Below are 13,617 nucleotides of genomic sequence, written 5' to 3'. Positions count from 1 at the left end.
TAGTCAAAAGCATTCTCTTCTTTCAACTAATTCCACCTTAGAAACTAGTGCTTCAAAGTGACAGCTAGCAGCTGGGCTTTGGGTACAGGAGCCTCAAGCGGCTACTGACAGCTGGAATTCTCAGGGGTGTCCAGTAAACTCCAGGATGTCTGCTACTTTGCTGTGGTGGATCCTAGCTGTAAGAAAGGGTACAGCTAAAGCTTGGATTACACTGAAATGCAGTTTCACCATATTACTGCAGTCTTATTGTAGTTTCCCCCTGTTATTCAATACTGTGAGGTATGTTCTTTCAAGATAAAGATGACACTACTGCCCCTCCTTATGAAGATTGTTTTGCTAGTAACTTTCAAGAATGTACAGTGACTCATGCACCCTCATTTTATTTCCCTTTTTGACCAAAAACAAGTATTTTGAGAGAGCTGGCTGCAATTAGAAGTTCAGTCTGTGGTCACTGAAAAAACTGATGGTAACTGGACCAGAGTGCTGGACTCAACAGCATGCTGTCCCTCCTCTAACCTTCTCTTCTACCTTCCCCAAGAGAAAAGGGAGTAGATGCCTTGGGTCAATGATTCTTCATACTGATGGAGAAAAAAAGAGGAAAAGAAGCTGAATTCTTAAATAATGCAACTAATTCTAAGATTCATGAGGATCTTAAACAAAATATTGAAGTCCATGGAATAATCCTGAATAACGAATGCTTATGAAGAATTTGGGCTGTTCCTATTTCATTCTCAATGTTAATTTGCTCCATAGTTATCTTCCTCTTAAAAAGACAAATATTAAGGGTGCCTGGGTGCTTCAGTCAATTGAGCATCTGCCTTTGGCTCCGGTCATGATCCCAGGGTCCTGGGATCAAGCCCCACATTGGGCTCCCTGCTCAGTGGGGAGCCTGCTTCTCCAGCTCCCTTTGCTGTTTCCCCCCACTTGTGCTCTCAGGCTCTCTATCTCTCTGTCAAATAAATAAATAAAATCTGAAAAAAAAAAGACAAATATCAGAGAATCCTATCTTCTTAGCTCTGAATTTATTATTGGGGCGCCTGGGTGGCTCAGTCGTTTAGCGTCTGCCTTTGGCCCAGGGTGTGATCCCAGAGTCCTGGGATCGAGTCCCGCATCAGGCTCCTCCGCTGGGAGCCTGCTTCTTCCTCTCCCACTCCCCCTGCTGTGTTCCCTCTCTCGCTGGCTGAATCTCTCTCTCTGTCAAATAAATAAATAAAATAAAATCTTAAAAAAAAGAATGAATTTATTATTAAGATTGGATTGAGATTCAAAATTCTATACCTAAAAAATCATATGCTTTAGAAAAATGTAGGTATGATTCTTCTGTAAAAGTCCACGTTTAAGAAAAATAAATTCATCACTCCCAAAGAAGCACTGAACCAAAGATAATGATACAAAGGAGAGCATGTGTTTTACTTTTAAAAACAAAACAAACAAATTACCCTGAGATTATTTTTCTTCTAGGATTTTAAAGGTATAACTATTGAAACTATTGAAGAATTTTGTGAAAAAAAAAATTTTAAGTAGAGGTCCAAAATGTTAACCTTTTTCTCTGTGAGATTTTGGTTGAATAGTTTCTTTTTTCCTTTACAGTTTTTTCTAAGCATATGTAATGAATGTATAATACTTTGAAAATCAGAGCACATAAATTCCATTATACATTCTCAGAAATTTTCATGGCATTTGCTCTTTTGCAAAATATTGAGTATGTTTTCAGTTTTTTGGATGACAGAAGTGACTCATCTTTTGTTCCTTCTCTTACTCATATTCCCAAGGAACAGGAATCAAGACACTTGCATTTGAGTTCCTCAGACATGACTCTACAAGATCCTTGGCATGATCTGTTTTTATTTTCAAAAAGCAATTTCTGGGAAAGAAATCACAATAGATTTAGAGATGGTAAAAAACAATACCTGAAAAAAGTAAAGAAAACGTTATCTTGCTCACATGAAACCAAGAGTTTATATTTTAAAATTTAGTGCCTTGAAAATTTTTCACCTATAAGACCTCTTCATCAGTCAAAAAGGCAAGCAAATAATAATAATAAAGCTTTTACTAAGCCCACTCTCAACACAGACTCAGGGGTGAAGTTTGGAAGCAAGAAATCTGACCAAAGATTACACTTGGGACAAACAAAAGAGAGAGACTGAGAGGGAGAGACAGACAGAACATTTTGTTGCCACTGTCCCAGAGCCCATTTACACAACTCCTTACTACTGTAGACCATTTTCCACAGAATCCTACCAGAGAATTTATTACATCCAAGAATCAGATAACTCTGGAAAATGTCCTTGTTAAATAAAACATTTTATGGCTAGCATAGTCTTGGAAATTTCCATTCTATCCCTTCTCCCTATTACTCCCCCCAAACGTTTATTGCAGCGATTCTACTAAACTAGGGAGAATGAGCACCATCCCCGGAGTTAGATGTGGAAGACCCCGTGCTGTGTATAGTTGCCTCACAAAAACACAGTACCACACAGTTCAGCAGTACAGAGAGTTTGGATCAGAAATAATTATATCTCATTAGCCTTAAATTTCAAGAGTATGAATGTTAGGGGCGCCTGGGTGGCACAGCGGTTAAGCGTCTGCCTTCGGCTCAGGGCGTGATCCCGGCGTTATGGGATCGAGCCCCACATCAGGCTCTTCCGCTATGAGCCTGCTTCTTCCTCTCCCACTCCGCCTGCCTGTGTTCCCTCTCTCGCTGGCTGTCTCTATCTCTGTCAAATAAATAAATAAAATCTTAAAAAAAAAAAAAAAAAGAGTATGAACGTTAAGGATCAGAGCTGAGAGTCCATACATCTTCAGGAAGTAAGTTAATATTCTTCAGGAAAAACAAAAAAAAAACAAAAACATTTCTCACCAAAGAATTATTTTTCTTAAAAAAAATAAGAGGAAAAAAATAGAAATCTTATTATAGGTAAAATCAGAAACCAAAAGCAGCTAATCTTAACATTTTTGTTAGTAAACTATTTAGATATGATAATTAACAATTAGGAATGCACCCCTTCACAGTTTAGTGTCAATTTTACCAGTGGAGAAGCATTTTGGATGTGATGATGGATTTTAATGCCTTAATTCCTGTGTATTTAAAATTTTTGGTTATTACATTTTAAGAAAATTAATTTCACAGCTTTATTTTACCTAACAATTCATATAAGAATTGTGAACATCTAATCAATATAAAATTCTTGAATGTAAAGCAAAAAAGGTAACAAATTATCATGTTAGGATGATTTGAATGAATTTATCCATCATTATCAAGAAGCCTGGCATTATGAGGAAATTTTCTATATGTACATTTTAGACATTAACAAATCATTCAAGTTAAGAAAAAAACTCCCTGAACTATCATGTGGTAGGATAAGAGGCTGTGTCTACACAACAGATTGGAACAAAGAATCAGCATTAATCAACACATCATTTTGTCAAAACAACACCCAACAACAGGATGAATGTATTGATTTGGGGGTTTTTCTTTGAATTTACTAGTTGATTTCGCATCTTATACACACACAGTCTGAAAGACAGGGGAACTGACTGCACAAATCTTGGAATAGAAACAAAAATATTAAGTCATTTTGGAAATTATTTAGACATGAAAAATGGATTAGTAGCTTCCTCCTATCAGGCCAGGGAAGTTAAAGATAATAAAAGCCAGGCAACAACGATGTTATCGATAGACTAAGTTCAACAGTAGGGAATTCGAGACATCTTTTTGCTCTTCCCTACAACAAATACCAGATTGAACTTGATGAACAGCAAAGCTTTGCAGAAAATACCGGCCTTCCACACTTCTCATTTCACTAAACAACCACTTTTACTTTCAAAATTTTTTTATTCATCTTATTCATACCACTACCAATACTTGCCAAGTTATTTTTCGTTGAGCAACAGATACTATTTGCCATGACGATGACTTCACGATTTGATTGTCAACAGACAGACACTGGATGAGGTCTGAGGGCTCTAGAGGGGTCTAAAATCTTTGATCTGATGCTTTTTCACTGCTCCTGTCCTATCCATTGTAACTCCCAGAAGGCTCTTGACGCCCACTGGATACAGAAGCCTCTGGTGTTGAGTTTTTGGAACACCAATTCCCTTAATCATCATAGGAAATAGAAACAGACACGTGTTCTTGCTGCCCATCGGCTTTTATCCCTAGATAGAAGGGTCCTGAATGCTCAAAAAGCTCATTTAAAACACTTCACAACCGAATGAAAACAAATATATGTGAAGATATACGTAAGTATGACAACATGCACATATAAGCCACGTGGGTTTATAAACACATATAAAAAATAGCCAAGCTATAAGAGAAGCATTAAACGAAAAAGTTGTCACTATGACTCCAACATTATGGAATTATCAGTAATATGCTCAATCCCTGATTGATATTTATGCATCCTCACATGTTCAGACACATAAAGTAACAAGCAAACAAGAGCTTTCTTTAAAACAAATAGTTATTATTAAGCTTTTAAAATTCGCAATATTTTAGATCTACAGAAGAGTTGCAAAGATAGCACCGAGCATTCCCATATACCCTGCTCCAGTTCCCCCTAATTAACCATCTTTCTTTACCATGGTACATTTGTCAAAACTAAGAAACCAACATTGCTATATTAATAACTAAACTCCAAACTTGACACAGATTTTGCCAGCTTTTCCATTAATGTTCGATCTCTGTTCCACTATCCAATCCAGGATCCCACAATACGTTCTTTTGTCCTGTCTTTAATTAGGCTCCTCTGGCCTGTGGGAGTTTCTCAGTCTTCACTTTTCACGTTCTTGATGGTTTTGAAGAGTTTTGTCAGATATTTTATAGGATGTCATTCGAGTCTGTGTAATATTTTCCTCATAATTAGACTGAGGGCATAGGTTTGAAGAAAGATGACATCAAAAGTAGAATCCCTTTCAACAAACCATATGATGGGCATACATGATATGAACATGACTTTACACCAGTGAGGTTAACCTTGATCATTTGTTTAAGATGGTATTTGCCAGATTTCTTCACTGGTAAGTTACTATTTTTCCCTTTTTATACACTGTTTTTTGGAAGCAAGTCAGTGATTCTAGCCCACACTCAAACTGGGGGTAGGGAGGTGTGGTAAACTCCATCTATTAGAGAGAGGATTATATACATATATTATTTGGAATTTATTTTTAAGAAAAGTTAGTCTCTCTGACCCAATTTGTTTATTCAAGAATTGATTATTTAATATAAACTCATGGACATTTACTTTATATTTTAGATTATAATCTAATACTACTTTTGCTGCTCAGACCGTTTCAGCTTTGGCCATTGCGAGCTCTTTCATATTGGCTCCTGGTGTCCTTTGAACAGGCCCCTATTCTTTTGTTTTGCTTTTTGAAGATTTTTTGTTTGTTTTGTTTCGTGGATTTTTTCCCCCACACTTGTTAATTTTCTGCCACTGTAAAATGGTCCGGACTAATCTCATATGTTTTTCTGTCCCAGCTCCGGCATCAGCCATTTCTCCATGGTTCAAGTTATTGGAGAAAAGTATTTAGAAATCAACAGCAGGACAATAGGTAGAAACAAATATATATTTCACATATTTGCTAGCAAATACGTGCTGTTCTATTTGTTTTCATAAGCACAACACTATGATAGAACTTACCTTCTATTATTTCCCAAGAAAAAAAATTAGTTACTACTTACTTTCAGTATAATTTCAAACCTCCCTGTGTTGCTCAGAAGCCACTCAACTTTTTATAAAAAACCCAATAGTTAATTTTCACACTTTCACTTCTTTCTAAAAGGACCCTTGTCTCATCACGTACAGCTGTGCTTATTATCCGTGTGGCCTTGGGAAAATTACTTAACCTCTTCTTGTAAAGATTAGATGCGACTGCAGATGTTGCATAAATTATAGACTACTAAAGACATATATACAAGGTCGTGAGGTAACACAATTACCAATTCTGTTAACAAATACCTTTTTTAAGGTTGAACTATTTGACTGTTAAAACATACCATTGTAATCCTTCTCAAATCAAATCTTTCCCATTATAGAGACAAATAGTTCCTAATTTATATAGCATAGGCATCCCACGCTTTCTTAAAATTCACAAGTACCACACTTAGCCGATTACTCCCAAGACTGATAGATACGAAGCTAGAAGGTCCTAACAATTATTTGTGGTTGGGATTTTCATTCTAACCAGTGACGAATCTGCTCTGATTGTTGGTAGCTCTGCCTCACTGATCACTGGATATTTTATATGTCACCCTGACCACCACTCAGACAGATGCAGATGATACACAAATGTTTAATCTCTTTCCTGACATCTCTACATCAATCTGACTCCATTCTGTTTCCTTTCCGCCTGACAGTCCCATGGCTCTTTGTACTTCAAGACTGTGCATAAGTGTCTCAGCAGAAGACAACTAGGTAACCCTAACACCAGCCAAGAAGGGGGAAAAGATAAAGAGATAGTATCTGTCATTAACACGGAAAGACAGCAAGTGTCTCTCTTGGGCTCTACAAAGTATGGAGAAATTTGGCAACATCAATTCTAAAAGATGCCAGCTTTCTTAAGCAACTGCTTTAAAAGACAGCAGCATAATTATTTGAATTTCTGTGGGTTTAAAGGAAGTTTACATGTATTATTCATGCTTAATAATAAATACCAGAACACACTAAAAATCTCTCAAAAAAAAATAGTATGATCTAAAGACTGTTGTAATCCAGAAATGTAATGCAGTAGGAAGAATCTGTGGCCAAGGCAAAAACACTTACAATTTGTGAAAGATTGGTTGTGAGGACAAAATGAAATAACCTTGCTATAACCTGTTAATATAATATTGGCACAAAGCAGTCCCGGAATAATGCTTCACTACTGAATTTATAATGTAAGTGCTGTTTTATGTTGAAACTGTGAATCATATTAAATTTGCTCTAATATGGCAATAAAGTTGCCAAGTAGCATGTGGCTCCATCTCAGGAATTAGCATTTCCACTAATAAAAAGAGGTAGCGATGAAGTACAGAATTACAGCAAAAGCACTGACCTTGTTTGTATGGAGGAAATACGCGTGCCAAACACGAATGTTCTCTCGGATTCAAATCTGAACTCCAACAGAAACCCTTAAGAAAAACTTATCTTCAGGCACACACAAAAAAAATGTTATACCAAAGTCTCATAATAATTTAAAATAGATTTTTATAAATATATGATTCATTTGTTTCATCAGCGATGAGTTTTTTAATACATAAAACAAAAGCTTGATAACACGCAGTTCTGCCCTCAAGCAGTTCACAGTCTGAATTAAGACTCACCTCCCAACTCATGCTCTCTGGTATCCCCTCACTCCCTCAGGGAATCCCCAAGCATATTTACATTTCCTCCTATTTGATTTTCTAATAGCTCTCTCTATTTTTTTTTCCATAGCACTTATCAGAATAGTAAGTACATAAATAATGGACTAATTGATTCTTTAATGTCTTCTTCACTACTTCCAAATATAAATTTGAATAAAATTGAATGCTTTTGGGAGACAGAAGAGGCATTAAATTTCTTCTAAAAGATTATCATTTGTGGGGCACCTGGGTGGCTCAGACGTTAAGCATCTGCCTTCGGCTCAGGGCGTGATCCCAGAGTCCTGGGATCGGATGGAGCCCCACATCAGGCTCCTCCGCTGGGAGCCTGCTTCTTCCTCTCCCACTCCCCCTGCCTGTGTTCCCTCTCTCGCTGGCTGTCTCTCTCTCTGTCAAATAAATAAATAAAATCTTTAACAAAAAACAAAAAAAATTATCATTTGAGTCATACTTGAATTATCTACTTACATACTCAGGCCATTGAGATTGTGATGATTAATTTTGTGTCAACTTGACTGGGTTAAGGAATGCCCAGATAGCTGATAAAGCATTATTTCTGGGTGTGTCCATAAGGGAGTTTCTGGGAGAGATTAAAATTTGAATGGTAGATTGAATAAAGACATACGCCCTCACCAATGCAAATAAGCATCTCCCAATTCATTGAGCACCTGAATAGAACAAACAGGCATAGGAAAGGCAAATTCACTCTCTCTACTTGAGCTGAGACAAGTACCTTCTGCCCTCAGACATCAGAGCTCCTGGTTCTCAGGCCTTTGGACTCAGACTTGGGTCCCCTGCTGCCCATATATCTCATTGGTTCTGCTTCTCTGAAGAACCTTGAGGAATGTAGATATTGACTTCTCCATTTGCCAAACCCCATCACAGATGGGCTTGAGATAAGCATGTGAATTAATCCAGTTTTAATCTCTACTTTTGATTTCATTGTGGACACTCAGTCCAGAGGACTCTGGAATTAAGACAAGAATAAAAAATCAAGATTAACTTGCAAGCAATAATAAAAACAAGTTACAGGTACTATAGTAAAATACAATCTGTTTTGGAACACAAAGATCTTTAAGAATAACATTATTCCCATTCCGTTTTCTCTCAGGATTCTGGAACTATTTTTTACAACACAGGAAAAACTAGTCACAACTAAGCTTCAAATCTGCATGTTATTTACAATATATTTCCTTTTTATATTGAAAGCATCAGAGACCTCACCATGCTGGATTTATTTGCTTTTCCCTTAAAATGCATATTAAAAAAAAAAAAACTTATTTTCCACTTGCATACAACAAATGGATTTTGCATTCTTAAAGTCTTTAAGAATTGTTCTGGAATTGACTGCAGCTAGGATTTCCTTTATCACTTAATCATGTCACTCGAAAGATTTTTAATTACGTAGCAAAGAGAGACTACTCTTTCTGCTTTTAATTTATTTATAATCATGAAGACTTGCAAAATCTTCAAAAAAATAAAACACTCTCTGTACAAGGAGAACTGCAGTTGCCCACTCCTCCCTCTTTGCAATATAGTGATGATGGAATACCAAGAAGCAGAATGAACACAACGTACAGCTCAACCTAGATGCAGTCACGGCAAAGAACAGAGGCTGTGAAAGACATTCACTGAGCTTTCAGTGTGCCTCTCCTGGGAACTGCATAGCAAAGTGAAGAGTAATTCTTTGGGAAGCAGAGAGCAGAGTATGCTTTACATGCATGCTATGGGCCTCTCTGTGTCCATCTGTGTGTGTTTTACATTTACTAATTTGCAGGCATTAAGAAAGCTTTTGTTGGCTTTCAGACTAACACTGCGTGACTGTGCACAACCACCACTTCACACGTACACTGTGCAAAATCCATCTTTTGTCTCTTTTCTCCAGTTTACAGATTATTACCAGAGCACTTTCACCCTGTCATGCCATGACTCGAAATCTCCAATGGCCCCCCAAGGCCTAGAGGACCAAATATAAACTCCTTACCCTATTATAACACTGCGTCATTCTCCTTGTGCAAATTAGTCTCCACATGTGCCTCAACAGGGATTCTCTCCTCTATCTAGATCTGGTCTTCTTTGACCCTCAAGGGCTCCCACCCTTTCCCAGGCTTCTTTCCTGCTGCTTCCTATCCCCCTTCCTTAATTCACATGGGGCCCATCCTTCAAGGTCCACTCAAGCCTCCATGGACTTTCCACTTCAATGAACTACCACACATTTGTTCTTTCTATGAACGACTTTGGCACTTGCTCTTATACTTCTTTGTGTCGTTGCTTAACTGAGTCACATGTGTAGATCAGTCTCCCCTGTCAGATTATCACCTCAGGTGGGATAAGAATTCTGATTATGTTTCTCTCTGTCTACCCATTACACCCGCTAACCCTAAACATAATGCTATACACATAACTAGCTCTCTATTTTTAAAAGTATGTATGAAAGCAAAGTTAATATTTATAAGTGTGTGGTAAGGGATGTTTTTAATGCTATAATTTTCCCTTTTCCTCTTTCTCAAGAAAGATTTATTTTGCAATATTTCTGAAAGAGGACTTCCAGGTCACCCTGAGATGAACAGATGTGCGAACCAGGATGTACCTTTGAACACATGCCTAAGGCCCATGCTATTTCCTCTGCTAATAAGGAAAAGAAACAATATGGGGTTGGTTTCATAACTCTTCCCAGACAAACTCTCTGTGACTGGCATGATAAATTTGTATTCTCCACAGCCATTCCCCATTGCAAGGCATGGAGGGCAGAGGTAAAATCCGATGGTCCTCATGATAGATAACTTCTCCCCAGGTCTGTTTCCTGCTAGGTAAGATCAAATTCAAGGTTAGTCTGAATACTCTCCACCCAGAGGTCCTCAGAGAGCTTATTTAATATAACCCTGTGATCTGAAGTTTGGAGAGCTACTTCAGGCATAGCTCTTCTTCAGGAAACTTCAGGAAACTTTCCTCAGAGAATCCAGACACCACTCTGGCAGCTTTTTATCTTATTGGCTTTGCAACTCCAAATGAAGTTAGTGTGGAATTTTCCCCCAAACAGCAAAGGATAGTGGTTCGTTTCTTAAGACTAGCAGTTCATTCTTGGAGAGTAAGATGTTGGCAGGAAAGTTGAGAGGTCTTGAGGGGCTTGTCTGTGTGGAAGTTTTTCCACAGTCTGTGTTGTGGCAACTGTGGAGGAGGGTTGCACCTAAAAGGATCACCTACCAGGTGGAGGTGCGAGACAAAATACAGGATACCCAGTTGAATCTGAATTTCGGATAAACCACAAATTGTTGTTTGTTTGTGTTTTTTTTACATAAGTATATCTCAAATATTGCATGGGGTATACTTATACTAAAAACTTATGTATTATTTATCCGAAATTCACACCTAAACTTAACTGGCACTTAACAAGTATTTTTACTTGTTAAATCTGGCAACCATGTGGACAAATTGTTCAGAGGCTCTTATCAGGGCAGAAGCAAATAACATTTCCCATAAAGATTTTTAGTTATCAAAAAATACATCTTCTGTGAGCCCATCAAATATTGTCATCAATACTTCCCGTCCAGAGATCAAATGATGTGACACTTGTGTAAAGTATGAACTGTACTAGAAGAAAATAAATAACAACAGTTGAAGAAAGAATACCACTACAAAAAACTTAAGTTTCTCTCTCAACTTTTTTTTTCCATTTCATCTCATAGGTTGGGATACTAAACATCTTGGTCTTGAGCAAATTCAGACATGAGAAAAAATTACTATCAAACTGAGCATCCATATGTGGAGAATTGGGGGAAAACAACATGAACATCTCATTTTTTTTAAACATTTTTAATTTTAATTCAATTAATTAACATATAATATATTACTGGTTTCAGAGGTACAGGCCTGTGATTCTTCAGTCGTATATAATACCCAGTGCTCATTACATCACATGCCCTCCTTAATGTCCATCACGCAGTTACCCCATCCCTCCACCCCACCTCCCCTTCAGCAACCCTCAGTTTGTTTCCTATGATTAAGAGTCTCTTATGGTTTGTCTCCCTCTCTGGTTTCTTGTTTTATTTTTTTCTCTCTTCCCCTATGATCTTCTGTTTTGTTTCTTAAATTCCACATATCAGCGAGATCACATAATTGTCTTTCTCTGATTGGCTTATTTCACTTAGCATAATGCCCTCTAGTTCCATCCATGTCATTGCAAAAGGCAAGATTTTGTTCTTTTGATGGCTGCATAATTTTCCATTGTATATATCTACCACATCTTCTTTATCCATTCATCTGTCGATGGACATCTGAGCTCTTTCCACAGTTTCACTATTGTGGACATTGCTGCTACGAGCATTGGGGTGCAGGTGCCCCTTCAGATTTGTATATTTGGGTAAATATCCAGTAGTACAGTCGCTGGGTCATAGGGTAGCTCTATTTTCAACTTTTTGAGGAACCTCCATACTGTTTTCCAGAGTGGCTGCACCAGCTTGCATTCCCACCAACAGTGAACATCTCATTTTCAAGCAAATATAATAAGCAAATAAGCAAATATTTAAGCAAATAAGCAAATATTTAAGCAAGTATCATAGAAACCATTTATGAAAAATTGGTCCTAGTTCCAGCTAAGTCAGTCAGTCTTATACTGGCCCCGCCCTCCTCCCTGACAGTCTTCAATAACTTTACTGAATTTACCAACCTCGGGACATAGGCTACATATCATATATGAGCAGCAAGACATACAAGAAGCCCTGCCTTGTAGCAAACGCATATTTTTAGATGGATCTCTCTTACTTGCTCTTGTGTGTTTATCATCAATGAATAATGTTCCAAGGAAAACAAAAGTAAGGTTCCAATGTAGACCCTACTCAGTAGAAATGAAAAATGAAAGTCTTTAGTGAATGCAGGATGGTGAAACAGAATGCTTGTCCACTGACTGATTGTGTTGGGGTGACAAAGGTTAAGTAGGTTGTGGAAAAGGCCACCAAAGAAAAGTAGCAAGGACAGTGTGAGAGTTTAGCCAGAGATTCAGAAGGAGCCACGTGCCTGGACAAAGTGTGTGGCCAGCAGACTTGGCCCCAAGTTGTTTAACTTGGAAGATCCACGCTGCCAATCTCATGGTTTTGGATAAAATGTTATAGTGTTTACCTAAGAATTTTTGACTGGCAAGTTGATGACTGGTTTACAAATTAAATTAAATCTTCATTTAGGGCACTCCATTGCTAAATATATTCTGGTGGCTGTGCTTTCTTAAAAGTTAAAGGAGGCACTCAAAATGAGAGCTGGTTAGAAAGATCATATCATATGAAAATTAAAATTTATTGGAACCTAAGTCCTGTGGAGTTCAGGTTAAACTAGGATTGGCTTTATTTATATTGCCTTAATTTTTCCCAAATTAAACATATTATTTAATTGTGCATTTTACTTTGGAAGCATCTTAGAATAGTTTAAGTATTATTTTCTCTTGATTCAATTCCATTGGCTGGAATTTTTCCAGTAACAATCCCATCTCTAAAATAAAAGCGGCTTTCCTCAGCCTTCAGAATTTTTCCAAAGCTCAAAAGGGGGGTGCCATCTGGTGGAAATGTGGTAGCATTTATTTTGATTACAGTTGGGCCATTTTGAATCTGTAAATCTTTTCTCTTTAAAAATCTATTTACTTCCTGTTCACAAAAAGAAACTGTACCTATCGCTTCAGAGAAAAAAAATTCTTTCTGTTAACCTTAAGTGAGTTCTGTTTTATGCCAGAAAGATTAGGAGGCTCAAAAGACTAAATTGGGAGAGCAGTTGTGTTAGAGAAAAAGACTCCCTAAGTCAGTACAGGTGCTAAGGTAAGCTGATGAGAGGAGCTTATAAAGTTTCACTTGATTCACCAAGTCATTATCCATCATATTAAGTCTAGCTCCTGCCAGGATTTATCCAACAGTACAAAATCAAATCCTATCTCCTTCCAAAGAAATAGAAAGTTAAGGGGAAGAAAAAAAGAACAAGCTTTTAATTAATTATTGCTTACACTTCATTTTTTAAATTACCAAATACAATTATAATCTAATTAAAGACAGGAGCAACTTAGTTTGCGTACCTTCCATATATTTCTGCAATGCCTAAGTCATTCTCCAAGAGAACATTAAATAGTATAAGGTTAAGGGCTAGACTGCCAAGCAAAACATTGTAAGAAGAACTGTTTCTCTCTTGTTAATTCAAAGAATGAAAGAAAAGACAAAAAGAAAGCCAGAGAAAGAAAGATAGCCTGAAAGAAAGAAAGCGGTGGAAAGGGAAGAAGTGAGAGAAAGAGAGCAAGAGACAAT

This window comes from Ursus arctos, unplaced genomic scaffold, assembly GCF_023065955.2.
Source record: "Ursus arctos isolate Adak ecotype North America unplaced genomic scaffold, UrsArc2.0 scaffold_29, whole genome shotgun sequence".
NCBI lineage: Eukaryota > Metazoa > Chordata > Mammalia > Carnivora > Ursidae > Ursus > Ursus arctos.
Note: the sequence above shows the minus strand (reverse complement) of the source record.